The sequence below is a fragment of the Seriola lalandi genome, unplaced genomic scaffold, assembly GCF_002814215.2.
Source record: "Seriola lalandi dorsalis isolate HSWRI2012SDOR001 ecotype SW California unplaced genomic scaffold, Sedor1 jcf7180002054346, whole genome shotgun sequence".
NCBI classification, from domain to species: domain Eukaryota; kingdom Metazoa; phylum Chordata; class Actinopteri; order Carangiformes; family Carangidae; genus Seriola; species Seriola lalandi.
Genome location: NW_019524899.1, coordinates 593,930 through 610,214, shown reverse-complemented (window position 1 = coordinate 610,214; position 16,285 = coordinate 593,930). Strand labels below are relative to the sequence as shown.

The window sequence follows — 16,285 nt, the reverse complement described above, 5'->3', positions numbered from 1 at the left end:
GGGTGGGGGTGGGGGTTTACTCTGCCTCACTTGCTCACGTGCACTTTGCACGTTTGACACACATTACCCAACAGTATGCCCTCCGCTGCTGTATATTAATAGCCATGTGCACATCCTCCCTTCTGTGCTCCCAGACAAGGAGAAGGCTCATGTTTCAGCTCATTATGTGAAACTTAAAGTCTGAGGTTAGTCTGTATTTTTCTTACAGCCAACAAATCCCACGAAAAGACTAAAACCAACAGTGAACTGTGTATCTGAAGCCTTCCTCTGGGTCAGATAGCTCCATACTTGTCCAAAAACACATCAGTGAACTACGCTTTCATTACAATGAACATGGGCACTGTAGAATATGATTCAAGCCTGCACACCACCCTGCTGCCACTAGCGCATCAAATGTGTATTAATCTGCAGCTGAAAATAGTCCCAAACAAATGTTCTAAAGCTCTTTAAAAAAAAAAACACTGTATGCAATTAGTCCAGCACCAAATGGTTGACAATAATAATTCATTAATAACCTTTTCACACCAAAATTAGCTGATATAAGTTTTTTAAACATGATAAACCCGCGGATCAGAGCCGGAGCCTGCGGCCGCTGTAGAGTCATTTGACCTGCGAGTGAATGCTAATTGTACCTTTTTCCATTGCAGACAAAAGCCCAATGTTAACGGGTCTTAGCAGGTTTTTTGACCAGTGGAAAAGGGGCTCAAGTTAGCTTGTGAGCATAATGGAGCATTTAGCAGCTGAAGAAGCAGATATTTCCCTCACAAGTTGGTGGGGACCAAAAACGGAGCTAAAAGGAGAGTGAATATTGGATTTCGATTCATCAGCTGAGTGAACCACTTAGAGAAAAAACCTGCAGTGCTTTACCTCTCTGCAGGTGGCAGGTAGCAAGGTTCACCTTCAAACATCTAAAGGTTGCTTCACTCATTGTGAGCTGTAGTCCATCTCAAACCAGTTCCAGCATCACCTCCCGATTCTCCTTGGTCACGCTCGCCAAGGATGCCATGTGCTCATGTCTCAAATGCTGAACTGTCATATGGCATTAGCGACGGGCCTTTAGTTGACCATCCACCCGCCGATGACAGAGCTGTACTGTAAACACCTGCCGTCTCTGTGTGCTCGACTGACTATGTTCTGCCTTTTGAACATGACAGGGAAAGCTTTTTGAGAGACACCAGCGTGCCCGGGGCTTATGTAACACTGAGATCTGGCCAAAGAGAATGCTGAGGGGCTTAATCTGCCCTGGCACCACGGGTGTGGAGGCTGTTCAAGAGCCCTGAAGGGACTGGAGAGGGTGTACCACCTTACTTAGCAGTTCTGGCTTTTCTGCATGCTGGAAAATGTATAAAGGTCAAATGAGAGGTCAGGTGGGGTGACAATGAGAGAATAATTACAGTGGTTAAAGATGAGTGTTGGTTTGTGGTCAAGAAAGTGGATTCCGAGGTGGAGGGAAGAGATGACGAAACTGTTTAAATGGGGCTTTGAGAGGCGACCATCTCTGTTTTTAATGAGTGGAGGGCCTCATTCCTCTGGAGCAAGTGGTCAGAATTAGCGTCCTACACTGGGGATAAGTGAGGCTCCTGGCGGGGCTCCAGCACCTCACCCCAGACTTTCATTTAATTCACTCTGAGAGCGAGAAAGACGGAAAAGAAAGGGAGATGGAGACAGCTTTGCCCACGCAGCCAACCAGACATACTCCACACAGCCAGGCCAAAGAAAATGCCCATTCATTCTCAAATTAGGCGTTTGCATGGCCACCTTCAAAGGAGGCCCCTCGCTGCCTAATCTTCTCTGACTGTGTGCACACACCGAGCGTCTGCTTCCAGAGCCAGTGGTCGCCCAGTGCAGCAGTTAATTGAAGCATCATCAGCATGAGCATGGTCAGTTAAGCTGATTACCTCAGAGTGCAATGTCCTCCGTCGAGATATGTCGTTTATGAATCCTGAATTTGATCATTTCAAGACCAGTTATTTTCTGTCAGCTGTGATACTGTGCTCTCATACTCTGCATGAAATGATGACATATTTTAATCAACCCCCTTAATTACAAAAGGGACAACATTTGATAATGGGAATTAAAGTGAGTGCACTACTCAATAAATGGCAAAACAATTCCCTTGGCACGTACTTGATACTGAGATTAGATGGCTGAGGGAGTCTTTGGCGCCTCGCAGCCCCGGCCAAAAACGACAATAGAAGCTGAATTCCTGCAGAAAATACTTCGCTCACGCAACAACATCTGCCTCTTGGAGATTAGTGGAGGGACACATGCAGACCGTGGCTGATTGCTTTGTTATTACAACACATATGGAAATATGATTCATAATCGTCTTGTCCTTGATTAGGAGTAATAACACTGACTCTGCAGCTTCCGTGGAAATACAGTTTCGACAGCAGCTGCTGTCACCAGACATTTATCAGACTATTCCTGTTTCCTGCATCCTGTCCTCCATGCTGTGCTGACCGACCTTTTACATAACAATCGAATCATTTTAAAGATAGCAATTTTATCTTTTATGCCAAATTTCAAAGCTTCAGATTGTTTGCTTGCTTTGGATTTATCCGAATAATTCTTTAGACAACGCTTGCATGGTCATTTTAGATAGATTATCCAGGTGTTTTCAACGTATGCTCAGATAGAACAGATGCTTCTTTCAAACCAGTGAACAGGAGCAGCATCAGGTGACGATGGAGAACAACACTTTACAGCAGGGATGTTATGTATTTTTGATCTGATCGTGCTTTTCCTCTTCCTTGTCAGTTCTGTTTTTGGTAATGCTTTGTCCGTCATAAATTGTGTTTTTGATATGCACAGGCACAAATTTACCAGGAAAGACCGTACCCAGAATTCTATGTGAGACATGTTTCTGATCACTTTGACAGAGTGATACAGTATGGAGAAACCCGACTATTCACAATCAGCAGCAACCCCCCAAACAGTGCTTGTGACCCCATGACACAGATCACAACTTCCACGTGATTAATCACCCCTCTCTACACTCTTACATCCTCCACATTATGGTGTATTAATCTTTGCTCTTTGCCTTAAATCATATTAAATTTGTTTCTTTTGTGGAGACAATTATAGCTTTAGAAGTTTGACCTTTGTTGCTGCCTCGTCATTTTAGCTGCTAACCCAGTTTAGCAGCTTAGCTTCCAGTCATCCACTGCTTTTTTTTTTACATCATTGACATAAAGACTGTCTTCCCAAGAGGAAGATCAGCATAATTTGTTTCACTCATTACCTCAAACTGACCACGATCATTCCCGAACCAAGTAGTTTTTGTACCTAAACCTGCAGTCAAACCTTAACCGTGACGTTTTGATGTCATAAAGCATTTTTTTTTCTGCAGTGAGTGAGTTCGGTGAGTGCATGCATGTTAATATAATAGAGAGAAATAATAAACAAAACCCATGATACTAAGACCCAAGTTGTAATTAACCAGAATTATCCTCTGAACACACGTTGCTGTTAGTTGTATCAGACTGATGCATACAAATGTAATTTTTCTTCAGCTTGCGATGCTCATCTGCTCATGTTAACAACCTTTTCCACTTACTGCTGAGTCACAGGGCTTGGAGGCAGGTCAGTGAGCACAGAGCGCATTACACATGTTTTTTTTTGTTCCTCCCCTGAGCTCCCAACACTGTGACAGCTGCAGGTAAAACAGGCAGTGTGTCTGGATGTCAGCAGGTCACCCCCCTTAGCATTTGTGCAATTTTGCTTTTGTTAAACTCTTCTCCTTTCTCAGCATTGCTTTCAGTTAGATACTATTGAACTTACTACTGAGGAATTTGGGTGCGAGTGCTTACTTGTTTCTTTGCAGATATCACATTTTATTGCTCCTTTTATCTTGCTGGCACTTAGATTTTTAAAAATCTTTTGTATGGTTTTTCTAACTGCAAATACATGAACTAAAAATGGCTCAATAACTCAAGGGAACAAACATGTGAGATCCATGCTTAAAGACAGGCATGCAGTGTGTGCTCTGAAAATACTTTTCATGTAAATCAAATGCAAAGTGTTCAAAAAGGAATATTAAGCATGTACATTAATAACATTATAGTGCACCTGGGAAAACTTTAGAAATGTATTTTCCTGGCATTCCTGTATCATGATGGAAACAAACTGCAGCTTCAGATTCAGGAAATGGACTCTCAAATAGCAGAGAACTAGAGGCCATTTCTGAGTGAAATGAGTTGCAGCGTCTCTGACCAATTACTTTTCACCAATTATCTCCGTCCGGCATGTTTTCTGTATAAAATGAGCTCACAGTGGATGCAGAGGGGAGGTCATTATCTGCCAACACAACATAATTGCAGATGGGCTGGCTGCTGTGGGCAATGATAGGCATCTTGGGCATGCACACCCAGGCCCAGCCAGGATCAGAGAGCAGTGGGAACACAATGTTCCACAGTGGAGTGGCGAAGAGCAAACTCAGAGGTTTGATTTGGGAAGTTGTTATCAGCAGACACGCCGCATTCAACCCACACACAATTATCAATTACTGTAACAACTCTTCTCAAATTCTCTAGTGGCCAGATAAGTGCGGGACAATTTTCCTCCATTCGCATCAGGCCTGATTGCTGGAGCCCCACCAGCTTCACAAAGCCGCCCAGTTCAGTAAATCAAATTTCCTTGTAAACGGAACTCAGCTCTTTGAAAATTAAGGAAAACTTGGGAAATGTACTACATGCACACAAAGTAAATAAGCCAGCCCATGCAAACATGCAGCAGTGTGCGTGTGTATGTGTGTGTGTGTTTGTGTTTGATGGAAATTGCAAAGTGTTTAGCTGCTTCTTGCAGGGAATATAAATAGTGCACGTGTCAAAAGTAAATCAAAGGCTGTATCCTCAGGAGATCATGAGTGTCTCCACCAAATCTTAGCCGGCCAATGTGGTAGACCAACACTGACACTATGTAGCATAGACTATTGTTTGCGTAATGCATATAACACTATGTGAGATGGAACCAGAGAGTCACTCAGAGTTCATCAAAATGTGGACAGAGAATTTTAATCATATGCTTCTTAATCTCATGTTCTTGCCCATGTTAAAAAAAACATGGTGACAATCACCACCACATACAGTATATACATGTATTAAAAAAAACGTGTCTAAAAAAAATGTATCTCACCATGGGATTATATCCAGTAAAAATAGCCTTGTTTTACTCGTCTGCGAGGGTTAAGGTTAGTCAGGTATGACCTTGTTCTACATATTAAGAATAAAGAGCAGAGAAACCAGTTGTGCTGGAACAAGCTTGGAAAGGTGCTATAATACTTTATGGTGTTTTTAATGACTATGGTATCTCTGTGCTATTTTTCGTCTGAAAATATGACTGTAAAATATGTAGTGAAGAGTTTGCATGTTTGTATGAGTCTGTTAATACTGAACATTTAGGCTACTTATTATATAGCCTACTTTATTAAAGACCCAGTCGTGTCCTGGCTCTAGGGCGAGCAAAAGTGTGCTACTACTGATATTAGTAGGGCAAAGTAGTGTGTGTGTGTGTGTATGTGTGTGTGTGTGTGTGTGTGTGTGTGTGTGTGTGTGTGTGTGTGTGTGCATGTGCTTGGAGCACCTCACAGACAATAATGGAAGCTTGCAAGTTGGCATTCAAAATAAAAGCATACAATTTTGCATGAAGTCATTGCTGTGTGCATATGGTAAAGCTGTAATAAATTACATTTTTGGAGGATGTAGTTTGAGGTGCTGCTGAACTGTATTGCTGAGAGCTGTTTCTGTTATCTAGCCTATCCTCAATAATATTACAAGGGTGGACAAATAATACCTCCCAACTAGAGCCCAACCGATTTATTGGTCGGACGATTTTGCGCTGATATGAATACTTTTATTAAGAAGCAATAATGCAGTGGAAATGTTCAGGTCAAGTCAAGTTATATAGGCAGCATTTTATATATATTTGATTCCCAGTGAAGTTTACCATTTCAGTGTACTGATGTCATTTTGGACAATAAAGGTTTTTGTTAAACTGTAAAATATTCTGCTTTCATTATATATCTTTTTCTCAACTGTTTATTTAAATATGTATATATATATATATATGTATGTATATATCGGCCGATATATTGATATTGGAATGTTTTTACTCTTTTATATCAGTATCTGCATCAGCCTCAAAAATCCAATATTGGTCGGGTTCTACTCTCAACACAGCAAAATGCATTTCAGTGACATAACAAATTTTCCAAAATGGTCAAAAAGTTGAATAAACACCTCTTTAACACCATTTAAACCAAAACTAAACATTATAACCCTCAGGAAAGTAATAATCTTTGCTTGTCTCTACAGTCATGATATAAAAAAATAAAGATATACACATCACAATTCTGTGATAAAAGTAAAAGAATTCTGAGATATAAAAATCTAAATTATAAGATGAAAAGTCTAAAATTTGACTTACTATTTCAAAATTACAATACATTAAGTCAAAATCATGAGAAAAAAAGTCAAAATTTTGACTTACCATGAACATTTTTTACCAAGACTAATTTGTGTTCATTTTCTGAAGTAGTTTAACTTATTTTGAAAGCCCTAACCGGATGTATCCGTTATTTTCCTTGCTAGCTTACCTCAGGTTTCTAAAACACGAGCAGCGCCTGTCCAGCCCTCTGCACAGCAACAAACGCGTTTTCAGCGGCAGGAGGGAAAACAGGAGAGGGAAAGAAATAACTTTAACATGTAGTTTTGTCAACACAGACCTCGGTAAAGTTACGAGTTTGTGGATAAGACGGTTTTAAAAAGGAAAAACGTCCCGTCGCATCCAGATTTTCTCAGCAGACTTTACAGAACAGAGCAGCTATCCCGACGGTCCGCTCCACGTACATGGTAGGTTTTTACTGGATTTAACTTAATATTATAATGTATTGAGTGTGTGATTGTTTCTCATAGACATTGTTGCTGTAGAAGTAAATGCACAGCCCTGTTGTTGCCTTTGTAACTTTATGGATATTTGAAAGTAACGTCTAATAATCAAGTTGTGCCTCTACACAGGTGTGTGAAGGTTGAATTAATTTCTCGTGTTGCCTTCAGGTGAAAACACACACAGTCTGTAATTCCTGGAGGAAATTAAGTGTTGATTTTCTTCCTCCCAGACAAATCATCTAACAATGTAAAATGCCGCCTGGAGGCCCCTGAAGTCTCTGTGGCCCTCTCTTAAAAAACTCCAACCCCCAATTTTATCAACGTGTGCATCAGTCATGACAGGTTGAGTGGGTTTAGACATAACAAAGTGCCTCCTACAGTAAATCCAGACTCATTTCCTGCTCAAACTTGAGCTCGAGTCCAGATCATAAATCAACAATTTCCTTATCAGGGACTCTCAGCATGTCCCTCCATCTTCTCAAAACGAATCCTACTGCTTTTATCTTATCTCAGATAGAGGCTTGGCTAATGAATGCTTATGTGGTTGTTATAGGAATGTGTGTTAGACTCAGGCACTGCTCTCCATTAGCTTTATAAGAAGTTACAGTTCTTTTTATTGTCCCTTTGTCATCTGATTTAAACCTCTTTTGGGTGTGAGAGCTCACAAATATCATATGTGGCAGCGAAACTGAGTACATTGTCTCATTGTCTTTGGGGACAGTGGCAGATTTTAGATCCAAGTGACAACACAATACAACCCATGGTCTATTTTCTAGCTTGTATTGTAAGAGAGAGTGGTTAACGTTTACAAGTATTGCTTGACCTGCCCTGGGGTGCAGCAATAACATGTGTGAATTCTTAAAATGAATGGCATTCCCCCTCGGACGCTGTCTGCAGCCACTGGCTCGACATAAAGGCTTTGTTCACAGTTTTATTGCTTTGCCAGGTGCACTGTGGGATCAGAACTGCACAATTTGTGTATTACTACAAGAAACAAGAATATAATTCAGAGTATTGCACACTGGATGTCTATCAAGAGGGAGTTTTGGCGCATATGTGCAGAGCAGCTCACAGCAGTGGTGTGTTTATACCAAAAGAGTACTCATTTAAGTAATGAGATTGAAAATAAGAACCTTGTCTATTTTTTCCATGCAACTGCTTCATGTGTAAACAAAGGGAAAATATTTGGAACAAGTTGAAAACATGACAAAAAAGAACAAACAGACAGAGAGTTACTCTCTGAACTCTGGCCTTCAGCCCCCCACTCTGCAAGATGCTTTATTCAAATTTCTTCAGCCTAAACAAACACACAGAGGTCAAGTGCTTACTTCAGCTGCTCGGAGAGGGGTGGACTGTAGAGCCTTGACATTGGGAGGCCACAGTTTATTTGCATTGATAATTTATTAAACATTTTCAGAGGGCTTTGTCAGCATAACGGTGTGTTAGCATCTGAGTTCTAGATGTGCCTCCCCCATGTTTTGTCTTTTAGATGACAAGAATATTATGACTCTGCATGATTAATGTTGGGGTTTGATTGCATTTCATCTAATCTGAATGTAGTATTGACTCTCCTTATACTTTTGGATCCCTTGTTAATCTGTTGATGTAGTTTGTTTGAGGAGACAATAGTTTCTTAGTTATATTTATTTATTTTATTCATTATTTAATATAACTATATATTTGATATTTATTTTATGTTGCATTGTGTAGCTAAATACAGTTTTCAACAAGTCTTCAGTAGGGCTGGATATAGTTTGAAACTTTAGATAAGGGTGTCAGTACGATACCTAATTGTTGGTGCTGAGACCAAAGTTATCCTTTTTTTTTTTTTTTTTCTAAATAGTTAAACATGTTTCACCCTTTTTGCATTTGATTAAATATGTCAAGCTGCTCAGTATGCTACTCTTCATTATTCTTTGTTCTTTACTTGGATCCCCATTAGCTGTCAGCTATTTCTCCTGGGGTCTAACAATGCATTGGTGGTGAATAAATAACGTAAAACATAGTCTAAAGAAAGTCTAACCAACTAAAATATAGTTTAATCTGAAATGTTTTCAGAGTTAGGTCAGGAAGTATCTAATCACAGAATAATAAACAAGAAACTTTAGATTCTGAGCACTCTATCATTTCTAAAGTAACAAAAGTATTTAAGATCTACAATTCAAAGAATGGCTTTCATTAGTTTTAGCTAGGTGTACCTAATAAACTGGTAACTGAGTGCCTTCTCTTTTGTCTTTCCTCACACAACCTGTCTCAGTCTCTGCTTTGTTTCTTGAGTCTGTTAATGTCTGAGTCAGCAGATGTGGGATGATGTACCTTTGGACCACCTTCTGTAAAACAGGGCTTCTATTTCATTGCTGTATGTACATGCTGCTCTGGCTATTATCATAAAACAATTCCCTGAGGTAGCAGCATCTCACCTTCTCATGTTATAATTATGTTGTGTTGTTGAAGTAAAACTTATATAAGAGCAGGTCTATGAGCTATTGAGAGTCTTGAGGTAAAATATGTGCTGGCAGTTAATATAACAGTGAGCAGTGGGAGGGAAAGCACTGTTACGATAGAAAAATATACATGAGTGTGTGCATACAGTCAAGTTATTTATCTTTCTGGAGCAGCACACCTTGTTGTTTTCTAGGTGGACTGGATAAATGGTGTGTTTTCTGTAAGTGATATCGCTCTGTCCTGCTGCTGTGAATTTTGCCGTTGAGCTGTTTAAACTGAAGGTCAAGTCACTCTGTTCTGTGCAAACCGTCTCCTTGAAGGACAAATAACAAGAGAGAAACTTAAGAAGACAAGACAACAATGGGAACACAGTGGGAGGTGTTTAGCTGTCAGGCAACATGAAGACTGTTGTGTTTAGTTTTCCTGAGGGCCCATCATGTCAAATGAAATGCTGATTTAGTGTTTTGTGTCTTTTCTTTGTTTATGTAGCATCCCATTATGTTGAATTTACACTGCTGTCACCGGTTAATTACTGTAATTAGTGATTATGCACAGTTTCCCACACCATAATATTTAAAACTGTTTTTTAGACTCCTTGTGGTTTTTCAAACAATGAGCCATGAAACAAAATAGGCTGCAGGCTTATGTCAGTTTAGTATCTAGACAACAAAAGAGGGAATACAGCTTGAGTTTAGCTCCTGGAGTTCTGTCTTAAATGTCTTAAAATGTTCTTCTGCTAAAGAAAGACTTGCTGTATGACAGTTTGTGGCAGACTGCTGGTTCTTAAGGATCCACTGTAGTGTCACAACACACTGTAGGAAACTCAGGCAATATGCTGAATCCACAACACATGCAGCATGTTGACAAAACAAAGTGAGCACAGTTGGCTTTAACCGTCGGCCCTCCCTTTCCTCCTTCAGAGCAATGGATTTTAATTTAGCTTCTGCTGAATACATGAAAGGAGGGTTTCACTGTGACGGGGTCATTCAGATAAGATCTGATTAAGTCGGTCACAGAAAACAGTGATAACCCTCAGTGTGTATGAGTTTTGTAAAGCTCTTTGACCCTGGCCTGCTGGGTACACGTGTCTGTAAATAACATGGGAGCAATTCATCCTCATGTCACCTTGTCAAAACAAATTTGTAAGTAAAACCCATTTATTTTAGATATAATTTACATGCCAGCTTTAAATCCCAAATTTTAATAATAAATGTATACTTTGTTATATCTAATTTTCTGTCATTTAATAAGTTAATTTTGTGCACTAAGAAAGAAAGTTGGTATAATTAGTAGTGATAGTGGTAGTGATGGTTAATAAGAAAAATACTGATTTCTCTTGACTCAGAAATTATTTCAGAAACGTGTCAGTTGGCTGTAATGCAGCCTTTAAGACCACAGAAGAAAAACATTTAAAGATACCCTGGGAAGTTTTCATGTCGACAAACAATAATGTTTACACAGTTTCTCACCACTCATGTATTCTTAAGACCTAACAAACAAAGTTTTTGAGTCTATAAATCATTCCAGTGTGACATCTTGATTTATCCAAATTCAGTTTAATGATATTGAAACAGAGAAATCCTCTCATTGGAGAAGGTGAGAGCAGATGATGATTTGTTGTTTTGACCAATTATCTGTTGAAAATAGTTTTCTGATTTTTTTTTCTTTTTTTTTTTTTCTGTCGATTGACAAATTTTTTTTAGCTTCACATGAGATACCAACAAAACCACTCATTAAAACATTGCTCTATGGCACCACTAGTGGTCGAACACTCCACATGGTATGTCTTAATCTATTTACATAATATAGTATTATGATGACTAAGATCCCAGACATCTATTTAGTCCTGTATCACAATATTATATTGAAATATTTCCCAACTATAATCCACATTTCCCACAGGGCTTGTGACCTTACCTCCTCCCCGGGATTGGTTTGGTATTCTTAGCCAGCCTCTGAGTTTTGCACGCAGCTGGATTGCTGCACAGCTGTATGAGGGCACCAAGAGGCAGGGGGTGAGGTTTCATAGACCTCAGATCCCTGAGCCTGGGAAAGGGTCAGGACTCCCCTTCTGGAGCCGAATGTCTGTCCTGACCTGAGCAGGTTACGTCTGTGATCATGAATATTTGAAGTGTAGAAGGTATGTAGAGGATTTAGCAACAGATTTATGACACACACAGGCTTCCCACTTCGTTTTCTTTAGTGAAACCTCATGTGATTTCTGCTTTGTCCCAATTTTCAGTTGCAGAGCACAGACGCCATTAATCTGTGGACATCTTTTACTTCTCAAACTGCCATATTTTGTCACCTCCTTCTCTAGTGCTTTGACTAATGGCCCAATTTCAATGCAAATGGAGCATGGTAACAATCCACCATTCATGGTTTAAAACTAATTTTCTTTATACCGGTTGACATTCTTGTGCTTTTTTCCAAATCTTTTGCCAAAAGTTGTTTGAGTTTTTTCACGTCATAGAAAGAAAGTAATGAAGAATGAACTTCATTTAGCTGCTACAGTTTCAGGGTCCTGGTATGGAGTATGTTTGCTCACTGTCACACTAGCTAGGTGTCCATGTAGTGCAAACCTTAACTGAATTTCCAGAAAAGCAAAAGAAAATGCAAATGTCAGTTTGGAAACTATGTGGTTCTTCACGATAAACAGCTGCTATTTCTCTGATTGGGTGCCATTAAACAGTTGCAGGAGAGGACCGTACCACAAGATGATGCAATTAAAAGAACTACAAATGCTGTGAAAACTTGTAGAAATCTTTTGATGTTCCCACTCATATTTTTTTTATGTGAAAATTAAAACTTTGCTAAAAAATATGTGGATACACTTTTGTATACTTACACACAAAATTTCTATGTGAACATTATTACAATAATTGTAAAATTAAAATGATTAATTGACTTCATTTTATGAATCAACAACAATTATTTCAACAAACTTATTTCTGAACAATAATAACTGATTTCTGCAACATTACTTGGTGCAGCCTCGTCCACTTGCTCTGTCCTGTCAGAATTTTGCCACAGATTACTCTCTGCATTTAGAAAACTCAGGGTTGTTTTGTATCTGAACATGACACAAAGTGTAGATGATGCTACCAGTGCTGTGTAGTGTTCATCCCCTGAATACTGATGAGTGTGAAACAATGAAAGAACTCTTCTCCCTGTAAATCTGTAATATGCCGTGTAGCGAAATAGAGATCGGACCTCTCCTGTGTCGCTTCTCTCAATCACTGCTCTGCCATTCATTTTCTTAATCTCTCCCAAATGTTTGCCCCTTTTTTTTTTTTTTTATTACTCAGACTGGTCATTTGTTCTAGTCTGAAAGATCTCAGCAACTATCAGATGGACTGACATGATCTTACTTTAGTGATTCCCTGACTTTTCATCTATTGCCACCATCAAGTCATTTCTTTTATTTGTCCAATACTTTCTTTTACTTTATGACCAAATAAGAATGTCTCAGCTGTAGTTGATGTTTCATAATACTTACCAGGTGGTAGTATGATAATACACCATACCCTTAATGATGCTGGATTTTTAAGGCCAAAATACTACGGGCAAAATTTTACATTTGAAAAACAAACTCTCTCTGGTGGGCAAACAATTAAAGATGACATTATTTCTATAGTTTGGCACATTTGTACTTATCGGCTGAAATATAGATAACAATAATATTTGCTCTAGGCTAATATTGGCAGATATATGGCAGCTCTTTGACACACTAAACAAAGGTGGTGAACATGGTAAATATTGTATCTGCTAGAATAGTTATTGTGCTCTTGTTAGCATGCTGACGATTGCATTTAGCTCAAAGCACCACACTCTTAGTCTTGTTTATATTTTAAATTGGTAAAATATTCTTCAGATTGGAAAGAGAAGTAGTGTGTAACTGTCGGATTACATGGATTCAGATATCACGGTTAGTTCTAGGATGTAGGCAACATTTTTTTGTTTGACCTTTTTCCAAAGTCTGAGTTTACACCAAAATTAAGTCGTGTCGAGAGAATATTTTACACAGCATGTACATGTAGTGGGTTGCATCATCTGTTGTCACTTGTGGATGATTGCGTGCTCTAAAAAAAGCATGAAAAACAACATGCCCTGTTCCCATGAGCAGCTGTGATTGGCAGTGGTAGTTAGTGCGATCATGACATTCACAGCTGCTGCAGGGAGGCCCATATGTGCTGATGTACAGTACAGGCCTGGAGCCTCTCTGACTCCTGCTTCTCTCCTCCTTTTTTTTTCACATCTTTCGTTACCTTGTTGCTCTCACACTCTTTTTCTCCTCTCTCACTACCACTCTTTTTTCCCACTCACTTACTTCAGCTGTGCCAACCACCTGGTTTCCTGCTGTAACCCATGTCACACCCCCTGACTGTGGGGTAGCCCACAGCCTTTCTCACAGTCTCTAGTTTGGAACATGAGAAAACTAAAAACTGACTAATCAACTAATCAGTGACGTTGCTATGGTGAGGATAAATCTATCATAACCGATAGAAATGATGGCTAAAATTATTAAATTATGAATACCCAAGTTCTCTTCCACTCCTCTGTTTCAGCCTCTATTTCACAGTTTCTCCATTTTGGTTCTCATTTCCTTTTGTTCGCTCTCACCCAACAAGGTCACTTTTTTTCCATGAAAGGTGTTCCTAAATGGTCAAATACCAAACATGCCTTTTTCATTTCATCTTGAAACTCATAACCCAGAGTAATATTTCATCCTTTGTCCTTTCTGAAGTTTAGAGCTGGGATATCAATAGTGTTTGGTCGGTTTTATCCATGCTAGCTGGAGAAGTAATATGTTACCAATCTTAAAATATTGCTTCCACTGTTCTGTGTCTCCACCCTTTCCCTTCCTTGTCTTGGTTTAGTTTTCTTGCAGTAAGAGGTACAGTATGTAGATGGACTTATGTAAGTGGGACGGCCCCTCCCTGAGGTTGGTTGTTTGGATATTTTAAAATAGATTTCTCCTCGCTCTCTGTGTGAATTGTGGCCTGATTATTCTCCTGCTGAGAGGCCACGAGATGGACGACACACAAACACACTCTATATTAAACACGCATACTGATACTCATAAAAACGTGACATCTCAAACCCTCGGGACACAGGTAATAAATAATAAGTGTGTGCACAAGACTCATCTCTGCCAAACAGTGCTGTGGAGACGCCGGCCGTGTGGCGGTAGGCTGAGCGACTGAGAGGTGAAGAGGTGGTGGGGAAGAACGAGGGGTGCGAATCAGAAGCTACGTGGGTGGTGGGATGCACGGTCAGGCAGTAGCTGCGTCACAGCGTTGCATAAGGGCTTACGCAGGCAGAAGGGAAGTGGATCTGAAGTAATGAGCGTGGAGAGCCGTCGGTCCTGCCTGCGCACCCTGACAGGACGAGAGATGTCAAGTATTCAAACAATGTGCAGCAGTTCATCCATCCATCCATCCACGCCTAACAGAACATAGGCTGCCCTGTTTTCATTATTCTTTTATATTATTTTTAGTTTTCAGATTAACATTTGAGCCATTATTACACCCATAAATACTTTAGGTGCCCCTTTCTGTTATCAGTTAAATACTGTCTACTTATTGAGCAGTAAATAATTAATATATAAAAAAACGTATCCATAAAGCCTAACAGATGCTATTTTTTGTGGCCATTACCAATATTGATTAAAAAATGTGATGACAACATTGGATCAGCAACTGTTTTTTTTTTGTTGTTTTTTTAACACAGACACATAAACACGCAAACAAAGATTTGTGATAAAGATTCTTTAAATTTGTTTTTAAAAGTAGTAACTAAGATAATTAGCTAAAATTATATTTTACATCTGAAAATGTCAGTGCTCTCTAGTGGACAAACCCTGTTTTTAAATTACACCAAATATTTCTGTGGCATTTGTGCACTGCAATTTCTTGTAACTGTATTTCTTTGACGGTAGTGTTAGCAGTATATGTGTATATAAACTAATATCGCACTATTGATTGGTTAAGAAAAACGTCAGCTTCACTATAAATACTTAACATAACTGTATTTATATGTCTTTATAGGAACAAAGATCATACTGACCATTTGTTATGATCTTAACATGTTGTTGATCCCAAAATCCCCAAATGTGCTTGTTCCTGCTCTTCCAATGTGAGGACTCTGTTTGACGTTTTAAAACGGCGCCTCGGGGTCTTTGCAATTTTCTGACATTTTATAGGCCAAACCACTAATCAGTTAACTGAGAAATTAACTGTTAGTTGCAGCCTTAGCCCATGAATTACAAAGCCGTGATTAAACAAAATCTATTATTGAAGCTTTTAACACATTTGAAGAGATGTGTACTTCACAATGAAACACAGGCCATTGCCTTTAACATCAGTTTTATTAATTTATGTGATTTGTCATACAGTTGTCCTAGCATTGGAATTTAAAATGTCTATGAATATGGTCATAATGATTCCCATATAGACACAGATCTCTTACATATTACATTTCACTTCATAAAAATGTGGTAGACATCTTATTTTTGAACAATGCTTGTTCAACCACCACCTCTTCACTTACAGCTGCTCTCCCGGTCATTCTTGTTTCCTCCTTATCCTCAGTCCCTCACTGCTCACACAACAGTGAGTTTTCTTAGTAGGTTTCTAAAACGTAGGAGGATGTTTGAGGTTTGGCCTGGATGATCCTAAATGAGGATGTTTGAGAAAAATACAGAGATTTTGTACTGTTTAAGATGGAATGTGATGCTTTCCATGTGGGCCATCCTCTCGCTCTGCAAACAAGGCAGACATGCCAGTTTCCCCAGTGGATTCACTTCCCACTCTGCCCATTTTATCCTTCCAAATAAACAGCTGTATGATTTCAGAATTTCTAAACACAAAACCAACAAACTGTTAGTTATAACCGTTATTATGTTCTTGACCGCAACTGTGTGTAAGCAAGCAGCTGTCAAATGAAAATGA

General features: G+C 39.2%; 1 protein-coding gene across 1 annotated transcript in view; it reads left to right on the top strand.

Annotated features, from left to right (window-relative positions):
• The first annotated feature begins 6,624 nt into the window (after positions 1–6,624).
• The window catches only part of LOC111656177 (leucine zipper putative tumor suppressor 2 homolog), a 35,412-nt gene continuing 25,751 nt past the window's right edge, over positions 6,625–16,285 (top strand). Inside the window, exon 1 of the mRNA XM_023407819.2 lies at positions 6,625–6,851. The gene's annotated coding sequence lies outside the window, so the exon portion shown is untranslated. The remainder of the gene's footprint in view (positions 6,852–16,285) is intronic.